At 43.2% G+C, this 20,522-nt stretch overlaps 1 protein-coding gene across 4 annotated transcripts in view; it reads left to right on the plus strand.

The window, feature by feature from the left end:
- filip1b (filamin A interacting protein 1b) overlaps positions 1–20,522 on the plus strand; it is a 265,621-nt gene that overhangs the window by 85,188 nt on the left and 159,911 nt on the right. Inside the window, exon 4 of one of the 4 annotated variants that reach the window (XM_069932128.1) lies at positions 541–572. The exons of the other annotated variants lie outside the window; for them this stretch is intronic. The gene's annotated coding sequence lies outside the window, so the exon portion shown is untranslated. The remainder of the gene's footprint in view (positions 1–540; positions 573–20,522) is intronic. 4 annotated transcript variants of the gene reach the window in all.

The raw sequence follows: 20,522 nt of genomic DNA on the forward strand, positions 1-20,522 counted from the left end.
TGGCAAGAAATCTGAAATCGGAATATCGTAGACTGGGTTGACCTAATGAGAAGTTGGTAATTGCCAATAGATCTACTGGTGAGGGAGTGATGGGGAAGGGCCCCAGTGGACAGGGGGTGATGGGGAAGAGTCCCAGTGGACAGGGAGTGGTGGGGAAGAGTCCCAGTGGACAGGGAGTGGTGGGGAAGAGTCCCAGTGGACAGGGGGTGATGGGGAGTGGGGTCAGGAGAGGAGAGGCATGAATTGGATGGGGTGAGGGGCCACGAGAGAATGGGATGGGGTGAGGGTGAGGAGTCAGGGGAGAATGGGAATCAGTCAGGGTGAGGACCTATAATGGGGAAATCGGATGAGCTAAGGAGCTAGACCTTTGAATTGGGCGGGTTGAGATGGCTTAAATCGTCCTTTGCCTTTCCATTGTGCAGTGAAATCAAAAAGTCCTAAATTTTACCAGATTGTCGTTCACAACACTGAAATGCTCGACGATAATTACCTCAAGAATGTTGGTTAATATTTCTCATATTATTTTCCATTCCTCTTCAGACACACATTATACATCTTGTGGAAGAGCAGAGGTAATTTTACTCATTTGACTTTGTAATATCCCCACCGATCATTAATCACTCTCATTTCCTGACTTCACCCTGTTGGTCACTGGCTCAGGACTGAGAGCTGGAAGTGTGCAGAAATCCACTTTATCAGCCTTGGTCATATTTTACTGCTGTTCCCATATTTCAAGTGCAGCTGTGTTTCCCTTAACTTTAAAGATTAGACCAGCCATAATTCTTAAGAATATGTTTAGTTTCAAAACCAAAAAAAAAGCTAGCTTCTGACATGAATAAGATCCTGTTTTTGCAATTGACCTCAAACTGTACAAGCTGTGGTCATAAATAACACTTAAGGGGGAAGGAAATTCGAGGAAAAGCACTTTCTGTTTCAAATACTCATTCATTTTTAATTTGCAGGCTCAATGTAAAATATATTGGTCCTATTTATCACATAACTGCCATTAGCAGCTTAACAGAGAATGTCCACTTTGGGTGCCCTTCCCTGAAGGTTGTTTTATGATGTCTGTTACCCAAAATGAGAGTCTGAAACATCAAGGAGCGTGCAACTCTGGTAGTAGGCCATCCGGAAATGATCTGGTGGACTCGCTGTGCTGGCAGCAACTGTTTGATTTAGTCTGTTCCTTCCAGTTTCCCAGCAAGTCAGGACAAGATATTGGTGTGAGATGATGGCATCACTGATCTTCTTCCTTTTAATTTTTAACTCAGTTGCATAAAAACTAGTGTTAAAAGGTAAAACTTTACAAGTCACCACATGCCTCACTGCTCCAGCTGGCTAATAAGTTTATATGGTTTTCTTCTGTTCAAAATGAAGGGAGGAAAGTTCAGGGGAGACATCAGTGGTAAGTTTTTTTTTCCATAGACAGAGTAGTAGGTGCCTAGAATGTCTTGCCAAGGATAGTGGTAGAGGCTGAAATATTAGGGACATTTAAAATACTCTTAGGTGGTGTTGTGAGTGAGGAAACAGGTTTCATAGATCTCAAAGGTAAGGACTCTGGACACAGTTTTGGTAGGGAAGGATTTTATTTACAGAAGGCATGTGTGGGGAATGGAAACAGATGCAACACATGCACACACACATGCACACAATTTACAGCAGCCGTGGGAAAAAGGTAACAGCAGTAAAACAATACGTATAGTTTATTAGCAATCATGGGAATAAAAGTCAGGAAAGTACTGAACAACACGTACAGTTTATTAGTGATCGTGGGAAAAAGTCAGTAGCCATTAAACATAAGCAGGCAACTAATAATGAACGTGGGAACAAACTGAATCTACACACACAAACAACCAAGGGAAAAGTCAATATGATGCCTTGACTCAGTGTCTATGTTATTTAGGGACAATAATTAACACCCCCAACCTTATTTAGTGCACAGCTCACCAACAATTTCTCCAGTGCTGTTCCACATTCCTCAGCCTAGAGTGAAGCAGGATAGTCCCTCAAAAATGGCAAAAAGAGGGAGAATAAAGAGCTGGAAGACCCAGCCCAGGTTATTAGTAGGGACAAATGGTTTGGTGCCTGAAGGGTTAATCCAATTACAACAGCCAATGGCCCAAAGTCAAGTAATGGTAGGCTGGGCCCAACAGCAAGGTGTGCACTAATAGGTGGGGCAGGACCAAACCTTGATTGGAAGATGGTGTGGCCTCTTGGGGTAGTGCTGTCACATGACAGCCACAACCCTTCCTGATACAGACAGGCACATGGATGAAATGAAAATAGAGGGTTACTAGGTAGGTAGGAAGGGTTTAGTATTTTGTTTTTATCATGAGAATGTATAGATCTGCACAACATCAAGGGCCTGTACTGTGCTGTAAGGTTCTATGTTTTCCTTTAAATTACGATTTTTCAGAATCGGGGCATTGCTAGCAAAACAAGCATTTATCGCTCATCACTCATTGCTCATGAAAAGGTGATGGTGAGCTGCTTTCTGGAACTACAGCACAGAACAGACTCTTTGGACATCTAGTTTGTGCCTAGTCCCATTGACCTACAGCCAGATCACAAGCCTCCAAACCCCTCCCATCCATTATAGCAAATCAGATTTATAATTTGAACTGCTGCAATCCTTCTGGTGAAGTGCTTGAGCAGAGTTGTATGAGTTTAGGATCTGCTTACACCCTACTCTGCTCCCAAGCAGCTCAGGTTAGCTATTGCAGGATGCCTGACTGTTCCACACATTAAGTGCACAAAGGGGAGACTAAGCACATACAAAGGGGAGACCGGGCCTTCGCAGTCAAATTGTGAAACAGCATTCCCCTAACTCTTAAACTAGCCCCCTTCCTTAATTGCTTTAAATCCAGGTTAAAAATGTACCTTCTGTCGATAGCATTTAATGTCTGAAACCCTTTGTACGTTCCTGATCTCCGACAGCGCTGCACTATTCACTGCAATTGTGGTCTATTTATAACATCTTAATCTGTTGTTCTGTAAATAGTTATACTCGTTTTGATCGATTGGTTTATACAGCACTTTGGTCAATGCAAGTTGAAAAAAAATGTGCTATATAAATGAAGAATTTGAACTTAGCTGTGATATGTTTCTAGGTCAGTGTGATTTGGAGGGAAAGCTGCCAGCCATGTTGTTTCCATGTATCTGAAGGTTTTGTCCTTCACCATGAGGTTGTGGGTTCTGTGCCAAGAGGGACTTCACACTAAAGTGGCAATTTTCTATTCTGCCTTTCACCTTTAAGAAAAACAATTGTCCACTATGGGAATGCAAGCTTTAACAAACATTTACATATGCAGACAATTTAACTGCATTCTATTTGAGGAAAATCAACATTTGTATGTCAAATGTCTTCATGTTCATTCAGGAGTGCATGGAAAAACAGAGGAAGACTGGGCAAGAGTAAAACTCCGATCTTACTAGTCTTAAGAATTCTCATTTATTTTATTGTTTTTTATTTTAAGTTTTATAGTATGTTCAATTATTTCACCACTTTAAAACTACTCTCAAGAGATTTTATATGTGCAAAAAGGGTAACTGGAGAAAAAAATAGGTCTCCTCTGGAATCAATGTAATCGAGCAACAGGAAATGGGCAACGATCTCAAAATGCACTTTTTTTTAATGTGAAGAAAGAAATGAGAACTGGGGAATTTGGAGCATTCAATAGTAGTGTCTTGAGAACAGTCAGTATTACAGTTGAAGAAGTGCTGAAGGTCCTGATGCATATGCATATCTCCTGGGATTGATTAGATATATCCAAGGATACTGCTGGAGAAGAATTTTCAGGTGTCCTAGCTAAGATTTATGAGGCATCAATAAGTACAGGTGAGGTGCCAGCAGATTGGAGGGTAGCAAATGTTAAGCCTCTATTCTAGAAAGGCTGCAGGGAAAAGCCTGAGAACTACAAATCAGTGAAACCAACATGTGGGTTGGTAAGTTACTAGAGAATATTCTAAGGGTGATGATTTCTATCACCTTGAATGGGCAAGGTCTAATTAGGGGGATAGTCAGCATGGTTTTGTAACTGGGAGGCTATATCTCACAAATCTGAATTTTTTGAAGATATGATCAAAGAGGTTGACAAGGACAGAGCTGTAAATGTTGTAAACATGGGTTTCAGAAGGCATTTGATAAGGTTCCACACAGCATGGTGCTCTGAAAGGTGAGAATATATGGGATCCAAAGTGAGATAGCAGAATGGATAGAAAATTTGATTTGTGGTAGAGAATGGAGTCGTCTGACTAATGGTGTGCCACAGCTTTCAATGCTGGGTCCACTGATTTAAATTAAAACATGCATGACCCTCAGATGCTTTGTATTGTAGAGATGGTTGCCAAGATTGCAGCAGCATCTTGATGTGTTGGGTGTGTCGGTAGAAGAATGTTTGATGGAATAAAATGCAGAGAAAAATGAGATTTTGCAATTTGGAAGGTTTAACATAGGCAGGACCAACACAGTGAATGATGGGGATCAGGGGAGTATCATAGAGCAGAGGGATCTATGGGTACAGATACCCAATACCTTGAAAGACACATTACAGGTAGATAGGGTGGTCAAAAAGGCTTCCTGCACATTGGCATTCATCATTCAGAGTATTGAATATAGAAGTTGGGAGGTCATGTTGTAGTTATATAAGAGATTGGTGAGGGTCCATTTGGAGCATTGTAGAGATATGTTTCTAGGTCAGTGTGATTTGGAGGGAAAGCTGTACTGCAAGAAATATGTTGTCAAGCTGGAGAAGGTCACTGTACTGCAAGAAATATGTTGTCAAGCTGGAGAAGGATCAAAGAAGTTTTACGACAATGTTGCCAGGACTTGTGGGTCTGAGCGATAGGGATAGGTTAAGCAGGCTGAGGCTTTATTCTGTGGAGTGTTGGAGAAAGAGGGGTGATCTCATAGAGTTGTACAAAATTGTGAGAGGAATAGAAGGGTGATTGCAGAGAGTCTTTTGCTCAGAGTAAAAGAATCAGTAATGAGAGGAAATAAATTTAAGGTGAGGATGGAGCGATTTAAAAGGAACCTGAGGGGTAACTTTTTCACATAGAGGGTGGTGGGTGTATGGAATCGGCTGCCAGACGAGATGGTTGGTGGAGGTACTATTGCAATGTTTAAAAAATGTTGGACAGATGCATGGATAAGAAGTGTTTAGAATGTTAAGGGCCAAACATAGGCAGGCATATGAGACTAGTGTGAGTGGGACATTTAAATCAGCATGGGCAAGATGGGCCAAATGGCCTGTTTCCATGCTGAATGACTTTGTGACTCCTTGGACTGTAATTGATTTGTTTTCAAATTTTTTGGGGGCGTTGATGTTCATAAAAATAAATTGGACATGCTCTTAGCACTTCCCACACCCACACCTTTCCTAGCCTTTTGTTCGCTGCATAAACTTTAAGAGCAGTGACCTCCCCTGTACTGTACTGAGATAGATCAAAACTCAATTTTTCTGCTTAGATGAAAGAGGCTTCCCGAGCACTCTCCATGAAGAAGAACATTACAATAGGCTCAGATTTTGATTTGTCCTATCATTGTGGTCAAGAGAGCCACACACTGACAGATAAAGCAGCAAGAGGGTGCAAGTACATGTCAAGAGTCAATAAATTGGGAGGTAGAATATTCAATTATAATGCAGATCAAACATATGATTCCAGGGAAAGTCCTTCAGACACATGCATTTAGCCTGTTAAAACTGAATCTCGGTTGGAACGTTATTAGTTCAGACTCCATGACTAAAGCATACGATCATGAAGATACATTGGTACAGCAACAATGAAGTGCTCTGTTGTTACAGGAATTTATCTAAAAATTTAACTTTGCTGCAAATGTACTTTTAACCCCATGTGATTGATTTGTTGTGTGAAATTGTTCAAGAGATGATTAGGAGTAGAGCATAATGCAGAATGGGGTTGGCATCCAATGCACTGAACACAAGTGGAGTCAATATTGGACAAAATTGAACAAAAATCTACCCCTGCAGCACTGAACCTTGTAATTAATTCTCATTGTAGCTGGGTAGGTCACGTCTCCACAATGGAGGACCATCGCCTTCCCAAGATCGTGTTATATGGAGAGCTCTCCACTGGCCACCAAGACAGAGGTGCACCAAAGAAGAGGTACAAGGACTGCCTAAAGAAATCTCTTGGTGCCTGCCACATTGACCACTGCCAGTGGGCTGATATCGCCTCAAACCGTGCATCTTGGCACCTCACAGTTCGGTGGGCAGCAACCTCCTTTGAAGAAGACCGCAGAGCCCACCTCACTGACAAAAGACAAAGGAGGAAAAACCCAACACCCAACCCCAACCAACCAATTTTCCCTTGCAACCGCTGCAACCGTGTCTGCCTGTCCCGCATCGGACTTGTCAGCCACAAACGAGCCTGCAGCTGACGTGGACATTACCCCTCCATAAATCTTCGTCCGCGAAGCCAAGCCAAAGAAAGAAGAGGGGAGTGATTTTCATAGCAAGGACGTCCAGAACTTGGGCTTTTCCAAGGAATCACCAATCATTTGCTGCTTAGTCAGGGAATCAGGTGGTGCAGAGGGCACTTTGAAGAGGCAGAGGTATGCAGAATGGAGGGGAGTGGTGAGCGCTTGTTTTCCCTCCCTCCCTGACTGGTCCTCCAATACCCAAGGGCAGGAGGAGAGGGGCAAAGACCAGGACAACTTGCTTGAAGGGCTAGAGGAAAGAGGGGAAAAGGCTTGTGGGGATCAGGCCATTAGTTGGAAAGCTGTTATCTATTGACTGCCCCTGAGAAGGTGATGGCGAATTGCACTTACCTATTTCAAAGAGAATTGAAAAGGTAACCACTTTGGTGGACCTGGATTCACATGTAAGCCAGATGGTTATGACACCAGGCATCCTCCCCTCATGTGCGCTGGGTGAACCTTATGGTTTTTTACAGCAACCTGATAATTTTGTGTTCATCTTCTCTGTGCACAACAGATTAGGAATTGAATTTAACCTTCATATGGTGGAATATGACTCCGATCTCTGTATTCTTAACTATTGCACCAACCATACTCCGAGTCTCATGGAGCCACACAGTTTCCTCCTGGAGGAAACCTACTTGGTCACTTCTCTGACAGACAGCGGTGGATTTGAACCTCAGTCACTGGCTCTGTAATAGCGTTGCATGAATTACTACACTGACTGTGCCCATTACATACAGTCATTCTATATACACTACCTTTGTAAACATTATAATGAGGCAGTAGGCCTGTAGCCTGGTTCTCACCACTTAGGACTGCCTTCTCAGAGCTTGTGGACGCTAGTGCTGGATAGAAGTGAGAAGACTTGAATCTAAGAGGTCCGTCCGTTCCTTCGAAGGTAGTCCCCTCCCTACCTTCACCAACAATTTCTTACCCATCCTCTTGATCATTCCACAACTCCCATCCACTGTCAAACCCCTGACACCATCACTGTACACTGCCAGCCACCCTCATCCCTGGGAAGTTTCCACATGAACCACCTCCTGGAACCCAACATTTTTAGCCATCTACAGATCACAAATCAGGAATGTACAGGAATTCTGTCCACTTGCCTGGATGAATACAGCTCCAAAAGACTCAAGAAGCTCCACACCATACAGGACAAAGCAGCACATCCACAAGCTTAAACAGCACTCTTGGCCGAGTCTTGGCCCACTCGGCCCACTCTTAAACAGCACTCTTGGCCCAGTTACCAAATGCAGTGCAATGACCCATCTAGTGTAGCCTGCTACTACTATCACCAAGAACAGCAAGGGCATCAGGTACACGGTGTGTGACAAGGAGGGGAACACCTCAACCTGTATGTTCCCCTCACAACCATACATCACCCTTTCCTTGAAGTACATTGCCAATCCTTCATTATCACTGAGTCTAAGTCCTGGAACTCTCTCCAACTGTTGAGAGAATACCCACCAGCATCTTCTCAAGGGCGTTTTAAGGATGGGCAATGCACGCTGGCCTTACCAGTCTCACTCGCTTACAAAAAAATCAATTAAAATCAGGCACAAGGAAAGGAGATCCAAGAATAAATGTGGATATGGATTCAATTTTCTTTTTACATTGATCCAATACAGTGGGATATTGACTTCACATGTTTTAATTAATCTCAGCTTTTATTCCCTTCCCTCCTAATTTTTTAAAATATTTAGACTTACAGCACAGTAAACGGCCCTCCTGGCCCTCAAGAATTTTCCCTCCAAATACACCGATTAACCCACAATTCCTGTATGTTTTTTGAAGGGTGGGAGGAAAGCAGAGCACCCAGAGGAAACTCGTGCAGACATGGAGAAAGTGTACAAACTCCTGACATGCAGCTCTGGATTCAAACTTGGATCGATGGCTCCGTAATAATATTGAGCAAACCACTACTTTAACTGTGTCTCCTGTGAAAAACCGCCACCTGTTGGACAGATAACTCCTCCAACTTGTGTAACAAGATCAATCAAGTGTTACAGTCAAACTGCCTTGTATATAAGTACTGGGCACTCAGCAGTCTGAATTCTTGCATGTGCCAACCAGCTGCTTGTATTTACAGATGGTGGCACTGTTTAACCTACCAGCTACAATAAGAGTCCACATTAACTTGTTCAAAATGGCATGTTGATATATTACGAATATTGACGCATATAAAAGAGCTTCTGTGTGATACTACGCTCTATATCTGTACTTTTTTTCAATCCTTTCTGCACTATTTCTGCTCCCACAAGCTTGAGAAGCAAAACAAAATGTGCAAATGCTAGAGGCCCAGAATAAGAAGTGCGAATGCATGAAACACAACAGTTTGGTAAAAGCATCCACCACACACCATCAGGGCTGAAGAACAGATCTTCTACTGCACATTTCCTCTTTGAAACATTAACTTCCTTTTCTTTTCCACGTACTGAGAGGCCTGCTGTATACATTTACTAATTGTCCACTTCCATTTGAAGATCTGTCTGTCAATCCTATTTAGGAAATTAACCTCTGTGTGCAATCTTTTGAAAGTGTGCATTAGAAATATTTGCTTACTTCATCCAATATTTGCTTACTTCATCCAATGTACCATATTACAAATTGATGCCCACGGATGCAAAGTATTGATGTTCACCAATATTTGTTTATGGGTGTTAACCTACTCCTAGTTTGGATGGTGGCTTGTAAACTTGTACCTTAAAAGCAGCAGAGGCCACTCACAAAGTGTGATAACAACTCCACACGTCAGAGTAGGTAGTTAGTTCTTGTGCAGCCATGTTGGTGATGAGAAGCTGCTTGTGCCCACTGCTCTCCTGCCTTGTGGATCAACAGTGACCTGTGATGATATTCTGCAGAAAACTTTCTGAATGAAGCTACCCTGGTTGGCAAGGCCCCAAGCAGCCTGAGGTCTTCTGGTTGTAAATGGTGTCACTTGATAGGGTCTCCTGGAGACTGGCTCTTAGATACCAGATATTGGGACTGGGAATCATGAGGTTGCCAGTGGTGAGTCTAGCTCCCAAAGGGCCTCAGGCATTAACAGCTTTGGTTCAGAATCAGAGGCTAAGGAGGATGATTCAGGATACTGGAGCTCTGATTTACTGCCGGAACAGACAGGAGGCCATTTGGCTGTCTAAGTTACAGGAGCCCAGGAGGCAGTGGAATCAGAGGCAGTGGTGGAATCCAGGAGCACATGAATGGACTCTCTTTTGCTTCTCTTTCTCTTCTTCGTTGGGGCGACAGACTAGTGGCACCTCTCTGTGTGCCTTTAGGGGCAAACAAATGTAAATAAACTTTGTACATGTGTACAGGACAATAAAGGAACAAGCACAGACCACCAAAATACTTTTAATAGTCAGCTGGACCATTCCCTAAGCTTTAGGTTCAAGTCCATCAAAAACTATGATGTTAAAGTCAATGGAGCCATTTCCATATTTTCTCCGTTTCTCAGTTACACTGTCACATCAAACAGAACAGGGATAGATTTCCTGTTGTTCACCTCACTAGCTTCGACATTCAGCACACTATCTTTAATTATTTCTACCAGGCACAACTAGACCTCATCAGCCCACATATTTACTCCTCCCCATCCCTTTCTGCCTTCTGCAGGGATTGTACCCTCCATGGCTTCCTTGTCCACTCGTTGCTCCTCACCCATCTGTCTGTGACCCCTGGTTCTTTTCCCTGCAACCACAAGAGGTGCAACACTTGATCTTTCACCTCCTCCCTCACCATCATCCAGGGGCCAAAACAGCCCATCCAAGAGAGGCAAAGATTCACCTGCACCTCCTCCATCCTGCTGCTCCCAATGCAGCCTCCTCTATGTCAGTGAGACCAGATGCAGACGGGGACTGTTTCATGATGGCCCTCCTTAGCTCCCAGTTACATGCCATTTCAACCCACCTTCACACACTGACCTGCCTGCCCTGGGCTTTCTCCACTGCCAGAGTGAGTCCTACCATAAACTAAGGGAACACCATCTCATAATCCTCCTGGAATGTCTAGCTCAATGGTATGAGCATTGAATTTTCCAGTGATGTGTCCCCTTTCCTGAACTATTTCCTCCTTTCTCCTCCCTTTATTTTGTCTTATTTCCCACCCATTCCTACCATGCTTCTCCCACCCATTCTTCTCCCCCTGTGTCTTTGTTCCTTTCTTTTCCATTTTCCCCATTGGATTGTCCCCCTCTCTCCCAACCTCTCTTCAGTTCCATATTATCACTCATTATACATCATTATCACAGTTTCTTCTTATCATATTCCAGCACTCACTGCCTTTATTACCACTGATCATCAGCCAGTCAACTGCCTCTGTCTGTCATGCTTCGACTCTTCCTGGATCACTAATTCCCCCACTAGCCCCCTCCTACCTTCCCAGGTGCGTGCCATTTTAACTTCCCTTCCCATCCCCACACTGTCTGTTCTGGGCATTCTCCACTGCCAGAGTGAGGCGCAATGCAAACCAGAGAAGCAACCCTTCAAATTCCATCTGGGAAGTGGTGTGAACATAGAATTTTTAGGTAAGAAGACCCCTCTGGCTTCTTCTGTACCCCTTCTGTTCTTCCACTTCTCCCCTTTCCCTCTTTCCTGACCATCCCTACCCAGCCCTTCCACCATTCTCATCCCCCCCTCCTCTTTGGTTCCATTTATCCAACTCATCTCCCCACTGGATTCCTCCACTCATTCCTCTCCACCCACCCACCCCTCCTTTCATTTCCATCTGGCCTCTCTTTGTACCACCATTGTCACCTCTATTTATCAGGTTCCAGCGCAGCCAACCTTTGTCTTCTTATCACCCACTCCACCCTGGATGACTCATCTTCCTTCACCTGACCCTTTTGAGTTTCTTGCCTCTGTCTTTCATCTCCTACTCTGCTGCCACTTTCTGTCATATTTCACCTCTGTCTAGTTTATCAATCCCAAGTGGGGTTTCTGCCTCACCCCTCCCATCCTGTCCTGTACTAACTTCCCTCAGTCCTGAAGAGTTTTGGCTCAAAATATCAATCATTCTTTTTCTCCCACCTGAGAAGAAGAAGCAAGTCACCATATCTGCCACAGATCATCCCTTGCATAGGTTCACCAGGCGCATTCCACATTCCCAGTTCAACTGCGGAGAAAAAGGACAGCATGGTTGGTGTAGCAGTTAAAGTTATTACAGTATCTCGCAACTACTCTCAATGGGGAAGAGCTACAGGAGTGTCAGAGCCAGCCCCACCAGGCTGAGAAACAGCTTCTTCCATGGGCAGTGAGACTGCTGAATGACCAAAGGAACTGCTCACACAAACCATCCACATCTCTCATATGCACAAAACTATTTATTTATTTGTATATATGAATATTTGTCCTGCATATGTATTGTTTGTCTGTATGTGTGTTCTGTTGTGTGTCAGCATGTTTTACACTGAAGACCGGAGAACGCTGTTTCATTGGGTTGTACTCATGCAATTTGATGATAATAAACTTGACTTTACTTGATTACAGCACCAGTGACACGGGTTCGAATCTGGTGTCGTCTGTAAAGAGTTGTATATCCTCCCCATGTCTGTGTAGGTTTTCTCCAGGTGCTCTGGTTTCCTCCCACTCTCCAAAAACATACAAGATTTGTAGGTTAATTGGTGTATTTGGGCATCTTGAGCTTGTAGATTAGAAGGGCTATGACCATGTTGTATGTCTACAAAAAAGAAAAAAATTGCTGTAGGCTGGTACTACACATGTCCACTTCAGTACTCGAGAGATATTGGGAAATAGCTGGCAATAACTGATCAGGAGGTTTGGGAACTGTATGTTCACCCAGAAGTATGGAGATTAAGGAAGATCTGAGCCTACATTAATTACATTCTGTCAGTAGCACTATTTAAAGGAATCCTCAATAACATGGCTGAGTTGGAGTTCAGATGATTGGAGAGAAGTAGTTTCCTTCTTTGCAGTGTTATGGGTCCAGAGGACCCCAAAACCCAGCAGCAATAGATATTCACCATGACAAATGGTTACTTAAAAGTTGCTTTTAATCATCTTTGAACATGAAAATAGAATCAAACTTTAACTTATCTCTATTGACTTACTTAACCAAACTTAATCCACTTCTAATTCTAAGCACATGTGTATGTAATGTGTATGTGTAAGTTCAGAAAAATTATTTGGTTCACAGTCCAATCTCACTTCTCATTCCTCCAAGTTCACTGGTTGCAAGCAATTCTTATACTGTGCACAGAATTTAACATTTATAAAGTTCACAATGCTTTGGCACTTGAAAGGTAAATGGTTACCGCTCAGGAAGGTTCTTGTTGGTTTTCACTGAGAGATTTGTTGTTCCTTTTTAATCAGCCATTTCATTGTCTTGCTGATGAAACTTGCCCCTTCAGGGTTCTCCAGATGATAACCTCTTTCTTTTAGGTCACCACAGAGTGCCTTTCTGTTTCGCTTATTCTAAGTGAAACATTAGACAGCCAGTCCTCTCCTCTTGCATGAACCAGAAGGGCTTTAACCAGGCCGTCTTACAACTGGGCTTTCCATAAGCTTGCCAGCTCATCCTGTTCCAGTCCTAGCTACTTCTGCTGGCTGTAACTCTGTACAAGTGATATCTCTCTCTCTCTCTCTCTCTCTCTGAGAGAAAGTCTGTTTTAAAGTATTTGTATGTGACCTACTCCAACAAACCTTTCCCAATTTATCTCCCTAAAACATATCTATATATTATCTATATACTCAGTCACAGCAGTGAGGTGGTAAATGATGCTGCCTCAACAGAGAATCCTGAGGATGGGAACCTCCAGTCACTCTTTAGTCTGCTTCTTTTGTTGATAGAAGTGTTTTCTTAAGGCCTGCTCTGATTGGCTTCCAGCATGATAGACAGAAGGAGGAGAGGAGCCAGGGAGGAAGAACAGGCAGGAGAGGGATGGAAGGAAGGACTTTGACAGGATGGGCCAATGTCGCTGGTCACCTCTGGGAGCATTTCACTGAGGAGGCCCTGTTGCTCTAATGAGACAACTGAGCAGCTTGTGGTTGAAGTTTGCACTTGTCAGTGTTCATTTTTATTTATTTTTAATTTTGTTTTTGGAGAACAAGAACTATGGCCCATGCCACTTAAATTCACCAATTAATGTACGAACCCTGTACATTTTGGAGAGTGGGAGGAAACCAGAGTACCCAGAGGAAACCCACGCAGTCACAGGCAGAATATATAAACTTCTTACAGACAGTGGGGGATTTGAACCTGGGTCACTGACACTGTAATAGTGTTGCGCTAACTGCTACGCTAACTGTTCCATGTAAGGAGAAATGTTCCCAACCCCAGTTTTATTCCAGATAAATCTGGCGATCTCAGTCTGTGTGCTATCTACTGCTGTATCAGGAGGTGACAGAAGGCCCCTTGGTGAAAGTAGTGGGAGGCAACCCTTCCCTCAATAGATAACAGCAGGGAAGATTACAATCATAGCTGGCTTCCCAATGGTGTAGAGGTTAGTTGACAGTACCATGTCATTCTGAGGGACTTACTTCAGAGCATAGAACTGCAACAGGTTCATTTTCTATGGTCACAGCGACAAGATCCTTACATTGAATTCCAGGAAGTCATCTAATACATTCAGTGTGAGCAATTGGCAACAACTAAAATTAAGCCACCACCACAGACCGATGGTTGGGAACATGCACCAGCCTCCATGCACAAGAGCAGAGCATCCTTGCAATGAGAGACATAATATCTTTGAACAGACCAGTGGTGTGTTGGAGCAATGATTCCACTGCTTGGACCACCCTGTGGGTGAATTCCAGTACTATCTGTGGTGGTACACCACCAGCCTACTGCAGGGGGCAACCTCTGTACCTGCAGGAGTGTAAGGGGACAGGACAACACCTGGCCAGCTGCCAATCAGTCAACCTGAATGGATCAAGCCCCACCCAGTCAGGTGTCAATCACCCTCTGGGATATAAGCCTGTGCCGGCCTCCCTAGGCCTCACACTGAGTTGCTGCAGCCACAGCCAGCCTGTCTCTGTGGAGGTCTTTGTGGATTAAAGCCTGTTGTTCAGTCTTTACCTTGTGTGTGTCTGATTCTGTCTAACAGCGCATTACACTATCCATTGAAGGTCTCTCCATTCATTGCTGTGAGCTCTGTAACTTCACCAAGTGAGGGCTCAGGTTTTGCCAGTCATGCATTGAGTCAGGAGAGGAAGGAAGAGGAGGAAAAGGATGTTCAGGGAAGATTTTGACAATGGTTGATCCTTCCTGACCATACTGTTGGAAAAAGACATTGCCTTGTGATAAAGGAAGTCTTCCTTTCTCTGTCTGGATTGTTTGGCTTCATTTCTGAACTTGCTCACTTACACACCAGTTGCCTCCAGTTCCTTGGAGTCCAATTCCTGAAATTGGCACTTAATGCCTTTGAATCTGTTCTTTGACATGATCTTTCTGATGTTGCTTCTTCTTCTCTCAGTCATGGAATCTGTTCCATTATAGTTCCCAGGGCTCTAGCCCATGTCCACACGATTTCCAATCCATCTTGTTTGACCTCTTCCTTTTCCGAAATGATAGGGCTCACTTTGACCTCATATTGCGTCACAGCATTCTCCACACCCATTTTACTTCTCAGGCACACTGTTACCATCAAATACCATTCTCCTCTTCTTACCTCTCAGCATTACGAAAGGTCAATTTCCTCTGCCACTTTAGTCCACTCTTCTATTAACTCCCACTTCTCTTCCCATCCTACAGCATATTTCTGTGTTAATATATTCTGTTGAATCCATCTGGGTAGTGATTAGGAAAAGCAAAGGAGGGAAAAAAAATCACTGTTGGAGTTGTCTAAAGGGCACCAAAAAAAACATGGCATTGGCAGTAAACCAAGAAATAGCTGATGTATGTAAGAATGGAATAGCAGGTGTGATGGGGACTTGCACATCGGTTGGGTGAATCAGGTTGGTCAAGGCAGTCATTGGGAGGACGTCACAAAATTCATCCGTGATAGCTTTCTTGAACAGCAAGTTACTGAACCTACAAAGGAACATGTTATGTTAGATCTGGTCCTGTGCAATGAGATAAATAAAATTAATGATCTAGTCATAAGGGATCCTCTCAGAAAGAGTGATCACAGCATGACTGGATTTATCATACATGAAGGGTGTAATAATTTGATCCAAATCCAGTGTATTATGTCTGAGCAAAAGGGACGGCAATGGGATGAGGGAGGAGATGACTAGTGTAGACTGGGAACACAGACTATATGGTGGATCAGATGAGAACAGAAGAAGAGAGGAATACTTTCAAAGAGATTTTTCACAGTGCTCAATAAAAATATATTCCAGTTAAAAGCAAGGACAGTAACGGTGGGGACAGCCAGACCTGGATAATGAAAGAAATAAAGGAAGTGATCAAACTCAAAGCCCATGTCTACAAAGTCACCAAAAGTAGTAGGAAATTGGAAGATTGGGAAATCTTTAAAAAGCAACAAAAACCATAAGCAAGGAACAAAGAATGGCAAACGATATAACAATTGTAAATTAAAGCCAAATATAAAAACAATGAGTTTTTGTAATTATAAAAAGTGGAAAGTAAGTGGCTAAAGTGAATGAAGGTTTTTTTTTTATGGAAGTTGAGAAAGAGGAGTTAATATTGGGAAATGCAGAAATTGCTGAGGTTTCGAATGACTACAGTCTTCATGGTGGAAGGCATGCTTAACATGCCAAAGAGAAATGTTATGGATGTGTTAGAAGGTGAGAACCTCGATACCGTTACGAGTACAAAAGTATACTAGTGGGCCATAAGATAGATAAGCCCCTGATCCTGATGAAATGCACTTCAGGGTAATGAAAGAAATGGCAGAAGTTATAGTAGAGCCGGTTATAGTAATTTACCAAAGTTGTCTGTCTATCATGCTGGAAGCCAACCTGGTCAGGTTCCAGTGGAATCTGTATCAGAAATAGTGATACATCTGGATAGAAATTGTTCAAATAGGCAGACATAGCATGGATTCAGGAAGGACAGGCTATGTTTGACAAATTTATTGGAGTTCTTTAAAGATAGAATGAGCACAGTGCATTGAGAGGAACGGCTGGATTTCCAGAAGGCATTCTATAAGATGCTGCTTAAAGACATATCTATAAAATAAGGATGCATGGAGTTGGGGGTATAGATTGAGGTCTGGTTAATCAATAGAAAGCAGAGAGTTGGGATAAATGGGTGTTTCTTAGGTTGGCAATCAGTGGAGTGCCACAGGTGTCAGCGCTGTTCCCGCAACTGTTCACGATATAAACGATTTGAAAGAGGGAACAGACTGTGGTGTATCTAAGGTTGCTGATAATGCCAAGCTGAGTGGAAAAATAAATTGTGCAGAAGATGCAGAAAGTCTGCAGAAAGATTTTAATAGGTTAAGTGAGTTGGCAATGGTCTAGCAGATTGAGTGCAATGTTTCTAAATGTGAGGTCATCCATTTTGGGAGGAAAATTAAAAGACTAGATTATTATTTAAATGGTGAAAGATTGCAGCAAGCTGTTATGCAATTTGAGACTGCTTGTGCATGAATCACAAAAAGTTAGTTGTAGGTGCAACGGGTAATCAAGAAGACCACATTGGCCTTCATTGCTAGAGGGTTGAATTTGTGTGGAGGGAGTTCCTGTGGCAACTGCCCAGGGCCCTGGCGAGGCTCCACCTGGAGTACTGCAGATAGTGCTGGTCTCCTTACTTAAGAAAAGTTATACAGGTACACAATCCTTTATCTGGAACCCTTGGGGAACAGTGTGTTCCGAATTTTGGATTTTTCTGGATTTTGAAAAGTTAGATTTAAGCCCATCCGAATTGTGCTTCCGATTCCACCCTACCCCCTTCCAGTCATGTTGCCATCTCCCTCCCCCCCCACCCCTCCGCCACCCACCCGACTGGCGCTGCCGGTCTTCCCCCTTCGCCTACCCGTCTGGCACTGCCGGTCTCTCCCCCTCGCCCGCCCGACATGCACTGCCGGCCTCCGCCCCACCCAACTTGCGCTGCCGTCTCTCTCCCCACTTGCTGGTTTTTGGAGCTTTCCGGATTCTAGATGTCCGGATAAAGGATTGTGTACCTGGTTTGAAGGCAATGCAGAGGAAGCCGCCAGGTTGATTAAAAAAATAGGGGATTATCTTATGGGGAGAGATTGAATCACCTGGGATTATACTTGCTGAGATTCAGAAGAAATGAGAGGGAATCTTTTAGAAAGAGATAAAATTATGAAATGGAAAGATAGAGACAGGAAACGTATTTTCCACTGGAGGGTGGAATCAGGGGCCTCAAGATTCAGGGGAGTAAATCTTGGACGGATCTGAGAAGGAACAGCTTTTCCTAGAGAGCGGTGAATCTGGGAAATATTCTGTCCAAGGAAAAGATGCTTTGCATACTAAGACAGAGTGTGATAGATTTTTGTAGAGATGGAGAATCAGGGGATATGGGGAAGAGGCAGGTAGGTGGAGCTAAGTCCATGGCCAGATCACCCATGATCTTATTGAATGGTGGAGCAGTCTAAATGGGCTGGGTGGCCAACTCCATCTCCTATTTCTTATGTCCTTAACAACTGCTCTTCTCTCCTTCCCTCCATCCAACAACAAAGCAGCATTAATAAGCAATTTACTTGCACATCCTTCACTTGACTGCACCCTCAAGGACAAGCTGGAGAGACTTCTGGCTCAGGCAGCATCCTTGGAGGGAAATGGACAGTCAGCTCCTTGGGTTTGGAAAATCTTATTGAGACTTAGGTGGGAAGGAGGGATAGCAAACATAAAAATGATGTGGGTGAGAGGGAGGGGTCAAGAGATAATAGGATACTGGTGAGAGGGGTTCAGTGGAAAGACAATGTGGGAGATGAGGCAGGGGAGTTTGAGTGAAGAGCAAGTTCTGGAATGGGCTGAGGAAATGGGCAGATGGAAACAGTGGAACCAGATCGGGATGGGGTGACCTGAAATTTGAAAATTTCATGTTCATGCTGTAGGGTTATAGGACAGCATGCAGAACACTGTATCTCAGTACACCCGACAATAAACAACTCATTCAATAGCTAGGCAGAATATCGTGTGAGGCTGGAATAGCACAGGTTCCTTGGCCTGATATTTTGTGGGATACGCCATCCTATTGAATAAAATTCATGTTCCAGGCATCAAAGAGCTGGATTTGTTGATTCAATGACTCTGTTAGATTTTGTCTTCTGCTGGAAGAAATGATGATTGTTTCAAATCTGAAATCAAAACAGAAAATGGCAGCAATATACAGAAGACCAGGCAGCAGTTGTGGAGAGGGGAACAGAGTTAAATGGTCATCAAAATGTTAACTGTTTCATACAAACATGGGCATCCTCTTTGCACATTATGCAGTTCCATCACAAAACCATAGGTGGAGACTGAGAGTAAAAGACAGAAAAATTAATGTAAAAACAGACCAGTTCCTTAGATTTGCACAATGGCAATTTTAAAAAGATAAAAAACGTTTCAGCCAATGTTACTGTTGTTTAATACATTGTAGGATTGCACATCTAGAATCTGCTAAGCAAAATGAGGAGAAGGTTCAAGAAGTCTGAACCTTGACAACCCAAAGTTTGAGTGATGGACGGTAAGGGGTGGTGACCTGACAGAGGTGTTTAAGATGATGAGAGGCACTGATCATGTGGATGGCCAGAAGCTTTTTCCAAGGGCTGAAATGACAAACATGAGAGGATATAGTTTAAGGTAAGTTCAGAGAGGATGCAAGAGGTAGGTTTTTCACATAGAACAGTGGATCTCGACCTTTTTCTTTCCACTCACATATCACTTTAAGTAATCCTTGTGCCATTGGTGCTCTGTGATTAGTAAGGGATTGTTTAAGATGGTATGTGAGTGGGAAGGGATGGTTGAGAATCACTGCTCTAGACCCAATTGTTACTGAAATATTTAGCTTGAGAAAAATTGTCATTGGCCCATTTCCTTTGGAGTCATGAAACAGTGCACAAAACGAGTCAATTAGGTACGATTAAAACAGTGGTTTTCAACTTTTTTCTTTTCCCTCACCTACCACCTTAATCAATCCCTTACTAATCACAGAGCACCTATGGCATCGGGAAAACTTAAATTGATATGTGAGGGGAAAGAAAAAGGTTAAGAACCACTGACATAGAGTCACGGAATGCGCTGACGGCAATTGTGGTGGAGACTCAATAGGATCTTTAAGAGACTATTAGATGGGTACCTGGAACTGAAAAAAATGGAGGGTTATGTAGTTGGGAAATTCTATGCAGTTATTAGAAAAGGTTATAGGTTGAGACCTCTAGCTCAAGAAGGCACCTTGGTCAGTATGTGTAAGTTTGCTGGAGGATTTGTTTCCTTGCTCATGTGTGTAACACACCCCAGTGTCATTCTATATTGAAACAGTTATTGCATATCCATCCCATTTTGCTTCTTGTTTGTTTACCATTGTGGACCATTGGATTAATTGAACTATAAGCTAAAAGTAACCAGGACAAATAATAGTGATTCTGTAGCTAAGATATGTGGATATTTAGGAGTTTCACACAATAATTGAGCTTAATAGAACATTTTTCTCTGCAACATACCTTAAAGATTTTTTAAAAATATTTTGTTTCAATACAATTATGAACTGATCAATTTAATTTTGGTAACTGATTTGCTGTTGGCAACACAACAGCAACATTAACATCTGCAAAGCCCAGATGTCCCACCCTGACGGTGCCATGATTGTAGCTGGCGACTTCAAGCATGCCTTCCTGAAAACTGTTCTAACACAGCTTCAACGGTTGGTCAACTTTGCCACCAGTGGAGAGAATAGCCCAGTTTGGGTGTACACCAACACCCCTGGTGCATACAAGGCTGTCTGTCGCCCCCACCTTGGATACTTGGACCACGTATCCGTCCTGCTAACCCCAGCATCCAGACCTTTTTCAAAATGGATGAAGTCAATTCAGGGCATGGTCGGGCGAGGCACAGGAGCACTACAGGACTGCTTTGATACCATGGATTAGAGCAGTTTCAGGGAGGCGGCCACCTACAATGACTGTAAACATTGAGGAGTGCATGAGCTCAGTGAATGACTACATTAGCAAGTAGATCGAGGATATCATGGTGATCAAATGCCA

This window comes from Narcine bancroftii, chromosome 4 (genome assembly GCF_036971445.1).
Source record: "Narcine bancroftii isolate sNarBan1 chromosome 4, sNarBan1.hap1, whole genome shotgun sequence".
Taxonomy (NCBI): domain Eukaryota; kingdom Metazoa; phylum Chordata; class Chondrichthyes; order Torpediniformes; family Narcinidae; genus Narcine; species Narcine bancroftii.